At 42.8% G+C, this 5,436-nt stretch overlaps 1 long non-coding RNA gene across 1 annotated transcript; it reads left to right on the forward strand.

Moving 5' to 3' along the window:
- Nucleotides 1-498: 498 nt before the first annotated feature.
- On the forward strand, nucleotides 499-5,210 carry LOC128897618 (uncharacterized). The gene is made up of 3 exons (XR_008462492.1): nucleotides 499-641; nucleotides 4,462-4,546; nucleotides 5,102-5,210. It is a non-coding gene; the product is annotated as an uncharacterized LOC128897618 (long non-coding RNA).
- The last annotated feature ends 226 nt before the right edge of the window (nucleotides 5,211-5,436 follow it).

The following is a 5,436-nucleotide window of genomic DNA, read 5'->3' on the forward strand; positions in this document are numbered from 1 at the left end:
GGCATCTTTGGTTCTTCAAAGCTTTCGTCTGTAGTCAGTGTGCTACATCCATTTACAGCTTCTGCATCTGAGCAAACAGCAGATGGGAGCTTGGGCATTCTCTAGTCTCTGCTTCCTGGCCACCCACTGTTCCTGAAGTACCTGGGAGAGCCCTCTCTGAATGTGAGGTATTCCCTTGCTTCAGAGATCTTTTTCTCAAGGAGCACAAGAGAAACAGCCCATGTAGTGTGATCCACTTAGTCCTAAGACATAATCAGACATCAAGGGTTCAAGAGTTAGAAAGACGACATGGGCTTCACGGCAGGGAGGGCTGGAAATGGGAAGGCAGAGACTGTGTAAACGTATAAACAAACTTTAAGTGAATAGAGGCAAAATGGGAAAAGGAAGGGAAAAAAAAAAGAAATTGCAGAGTTGATAACAAAGTAACAAGCACCATTGCCTCAGAAATTTGTCTGTGACTTAAGGAATACTGTGAGCATCTTTTTCCCTTAGTGAATGGATGTGAAATCAACTGGAATAGTCTCTGCCCTGCTTCCCTGGAGACTCAGTCCACTGACTACAGCTGAAACTATTTGTCTGTGATAAGGATCTCCTCCATGTCACTACAAAGACCTGACCTTTGCTGATGACATAAGATGCAGGTCAGTGTAATTTCACACAGTGTGCATTTCCACGGTACCAATGATTCATCTTTGCAATGTCTGAATGACTTACCTAGATTCAGATTTGGAGCTCCTGTTGACAAATGAAATCAATTACAGGGATGCTTTTAACATGTAAGCCAGTACAAGCTTGTTAAATGTTTTCAAATACCAGGTGCAAAGCACCCAAGTTTCTCTTACCATCAGTGGGCAATTTTGAGGAATCTCAGTCGGTCTGTACATGAAATGCCTCTTAGGAAACAGGGAAAAAAATAATGTCTCCTAATCTGATAGAGATGTTCATGAGAATCCATATGCTAAAGTTACAAAGAACCATAGAAGTCTCCCAAGAGAATTCATGCTGTAGTAGTCAATAAAAAGCCAGCATGGAGGTAAAATGCAATAAATAAATAGTGAATCTTCTAGGAAGTGCTGCCTGCCTGCTTCATTTCCTTGAAGGGGCACGATCCTCTGAAAGTACAGCCAATAGTATGCCATATTAACAGTGTTCACTACATCTGTAAAAACAGCTGAATTAAAGCAGTATAAATCCTGTCATTTCCATACCTCTAAGTGCTACACTTTGGAACAACATCTTTTAAAATACAATATATTATTCTACACATAACCTAAAATAGAATAATCTAATTTAAAGCATTTCAAATGAGTAGTATTTTTTAAAGATACTTAGGGATGTTATAGAAGTGAACATTGTAGGAGATAATTTCTACAATGACATGCCATTTCTTAAGTATTTTTTTCTTAGGGTATCACTGTGGCATCAGCATTTACTCTTCCCCCGTTTCTGTTTTGACTATTATGTTAATTTGCTTTCTTTCTTTCCAATATCTCTGTTTTTCTTTTGATACTCTCTTGTCCATTGTACCACTACATCCATAGACTCAAAGAATAATTTAGTCAGAATGGGGACCTTCAGTGGTCATGTAGCCCAAACTGCTGCTTAAACTTGGTCTAATCAGATCAGGTTGCTCAGGACTGTTTTCACTCAAGGCTCGAATATCTCCAAAACTGGAAATGCCACAGTGTCTGTTTGTCCCAGTACCATGGAATTTGAGTGCTCTTCTGATATCAAAAAGCTTCCAATATCTAATCAGAATTTGCTATGTTCCATATTTTCCCCATTGCCCCCTGCCCCATCACAACAGACCTCTGTGAGGAGTCTGGCACCACAATTTTTGTATCCTGTGCTTGCAAAGTAGTAAGATTTCCCTGAGCCTTTACTTCTCTGGGCTCAACAAATCCATCTCTCTCAGCTTCTTCTCATATGCTGAATGCTCTGATCAACCTCATTGGTCTGTGGAGGACTCACTCCAGTATGTCAGCATCTTTGCTGCTCTAGGGAGACAAAATTGTGGATGGAACACTCCAAAAATGACCTCACAAGTGTTGAGGAGAGGTGGTGGGTCAACCTCTTGGACCTGCTACCTATATTCTTGATGAGACAGGCCAGGATGCTATTGGCCACTTTTACTGCAAGGTTGCATTGCTGGCTCTTTCACAGAATCTTTCACAGAATTAACCTGGTTGGAAAAGACCTTCAAGATCATCAAGTCCAACCTATCACCCAACACCATCTAATCAACTAAACCACGGCACGAAGTGCCTCATCCAGTCTTATTTTAAACACTTCCAGGGATGGTGACTCCACCACCTCCCTGGGCAGCCTATTCCAATGGCCAATCTCTCTTTCTGTGAAGAATTTCTTCCTAACATCCAGCCTAAACTGCAAAATTGTTTTAGAATCATGGAATTGCTGGGGTTGGAGGGGACCTCAAGGAGCATCCAGTTCCAACCCTTCTGCCATGGGCAGGGACACCTCACACTTGGTCAGGTTGCCCAGAGCCACATCTAGCCTGGCCTGCCTTAGAAACTCCCAGGGATGAGGGTTCTACCACCTCCCTGGGCAACCTGTTCCAGTGTCTCACCACCCTCATGGTGAAGAATTCCTTCCCATCATCCAATCTGAATCTACCCATTTCTATTTTTTTTTCCATTCCCCCTAGTCCTATCACTACCTGACACCCTAACAGTCCCTCACCTGCCCCATTTTCCCACCTTTTCCCCCTCAAACCCCAGAGCACCTGGGCTTTGTTGGAGTCTCCTCCCACCCCAGGTGTGGCCACTTGGCCCTCCCCACCCACTCCCCTTTTTAATCCCCCCCAGGAAAGGCAGAAGCTCCAAGTGAGCCCTTCTGGGCTGGAGGATCCTCCTCTCATCACCGGTGAGTGCCCATGGTGTGCACTGGGTGATGGTGGTGGTGACAACAAAGGCCGGGGGGCCTGGTGGCCCCCCGGCTAGGTAGGGCAATGATTGATGACTACTCCAATATCATCCACGGGTGCTGGCTGGGCTTCCTTACTGGGGCTGAGCTCCTCTGTGTGGTATCTTGGCTGATAAGGATCTTGCCCCTGGCTCTGGGATGGGTGCAAAAATGTTGGTGGTGGAGCAGGAACTGTTTAGTCATAATGATATTATGCTTCTCTATTTCAAACAATTACCCCTTGTCTGTCATCACATGCCTTGATAATTAGTCCTTCTTCATCTTTCCTGCAGGCCCCCTTCAGGTACTGGAAAGTCACTATAGGGTCTCCCTCAAGTCTGTTCTTCTCCAAGCTTAACAACCCCAAATCCTCTTGTCCAGCTTGCTGCCCACCTTGACCACCAGGCTGATTTGTGCAGAGCTGATTCGTAGTAGGTCAAACCCCAGTCTGTACTGGTGCATGGGAGAATCACCCACAACTTTATGAGGTTACTGCTAGGCTATTAGTTCAGCCTGAGCAGATCCTTCTGCATCACTGTCCTACCCTCCAGTGCACTGGCTGCTCCCCCTCCACTTCTGTGTTTTCTGCAAACTTGCTGTCATGTCACAGCTTCAACAACTGTACACCTACTCAAGCATTCTTCTAAGTCAAAGAGCTGAAGAGATTGACCTGAACAGGATAGACACTGCATGAGGAAAACTGATGGAGACAAGTCTTTTCCCCCTTAAGTCAGAAGCAAGACTTCTGCATGAGAGCAGTAACAAGGAGGCAAAGCTCAGTGCCACGTGTACAAAGCTGCCTGCTACCTTTGTTTTCAGTTTTTTGCAGAGCCAGTAGGAAGAGCTGTGTAGAAAAGTTCATCTGAGAAGGTTCCAGCCTTGCAACCTTTAAACAAAGATCCATGCAAGCAAGATGTTGATTTTTGTGGACTTCTTTCATTATGTATAATATCTTAGCACTAGATCCTGTGATAACAGCATCAGGACTGAGGCAGCAGTTCAGTTATCTTTCCCTGAAGTGAGGGGCTGAATTATGCATGGTTTGAGGTTGCTGCTGCTAACATGCTTGGTTTTAAATTAGATTCTGAAGCCAAATAGCACCCAAAATGGGAAGCACTTCACCCTCTAAGAGCTGCAGCATTTTCCTCAACCATGGTGAACTGTCAGTATGCAGCAGAAGTGGTTTAGTTCTGACTGTGCCACAAAGTGCACAGTCACTGAGGGAAAAAAGCAAGGCAGATACTGAAAAGCATGGGGAAAGTTTATCTTTGTAGGAATAGAAAGTAGTGTTATTTCTATATGAGAAAACAAAATGTCATTTGAAGGCTGTGATGAAGTTAAGTATGACATATTAAAGAAAATAAAAAGGTGGGTAGGAACTACTCTTTGCAACAGGTGGTAGATACACCAAGGGAGAATGTATAGGTAATCTGGTGACAGAAAATTCAGTGTGACTGATTTATTTTAAACTAAGATGAAGAAGGTTACTGCAAATTTTAATATTCTCTCTCTCTTTTTTCTTTTTCCTGTGGAGACTAGGATTGTAAAAATGTTATCTCCTGATATATTGTCACCTTAGATGGTCAAATGAGCTGCTGTGAAATCTCCCAGACATAATATCCGAGTAAGTGTATTTGTTCTGCTTGTTGATGCCTGTTGGAATTTCTTTCACAATGTTTTGAATCTTTCCCCAAATCGTTGTCATTTGTACATCTGACTGAGTGCATTTCCTCACTCATATATTTTAACACTTCCCATATGCCCTTGAGCATCAACAGAAATGCATTTTTCATTGGCTGGATTGATGTTGCTGTTTTTTTCATTGCTTTTGTAACATGACATTCATTTTTGGTTTTTTTTTTTTTTTATGTGTTTGGGTTTTTTATTCTTTTTTTTCCCTTGTTCCTTCTGGTACTCTGCTTAAAGTGACAAAGTTCATTTTATTCTGTTGTATTAAGAATTTAATCTAATTAATGACAAAAAAAGAGAGAGAGAGTATATGAGAATTCACAAAGTACAGCAAGAAGTTAGAATTTGTGCTGTCTCTATGCATCTTGAATACTTTGGTTAATGTGAAGGTCACCTAGAAAGCCATTCCTAGCCAGCATCCATACTATGGATTCTGCTTCTCTGCTAGTGTGAAAGACAGCCAAGGATGGAAATTTTGCTGCTTTTCTAGGTATAACATCTATCCTGGATCTGAGCTCCCTCAGGCTTTTACCTTCCTGTGATCCATTTGGCATGACAAATACCATGCCTGCAAGACGTCCCTTGGCTGCAGTCCTGCAGTTCACACATACAGAATTACGGAATGGTGAGAACTGGAAGGGATCTCTGGAGATGATCTAGTCCAAAATTCATGTCAGTTCTAACTGTGCAAGTCTGTGAATTACAAAGAAATTCTCCCCCAAAGAACACTGCCCCAGTTTCCAGTGGAAAATTGTCCAAAAAGGGCAGAAGAACTGATACTACTTCTGATCCTCCTGAAGGGAGGAGGGACTTTTGAAGCATCTT

The sequence above is a fragment of the Dryobates pubescens genome, chromosome 12 (genome assembly GCF_014839835.1).
Source record: "Dryobates pubescens isolate bDryPub1 chromosome 12, bDryPub1.pri, whole genome shotgun sequence".
NCBI lineage: Eukaryota > Metazoa > Chordata > Aves > Piciformes > Picidae > Dryobates > Dryobates pubescens.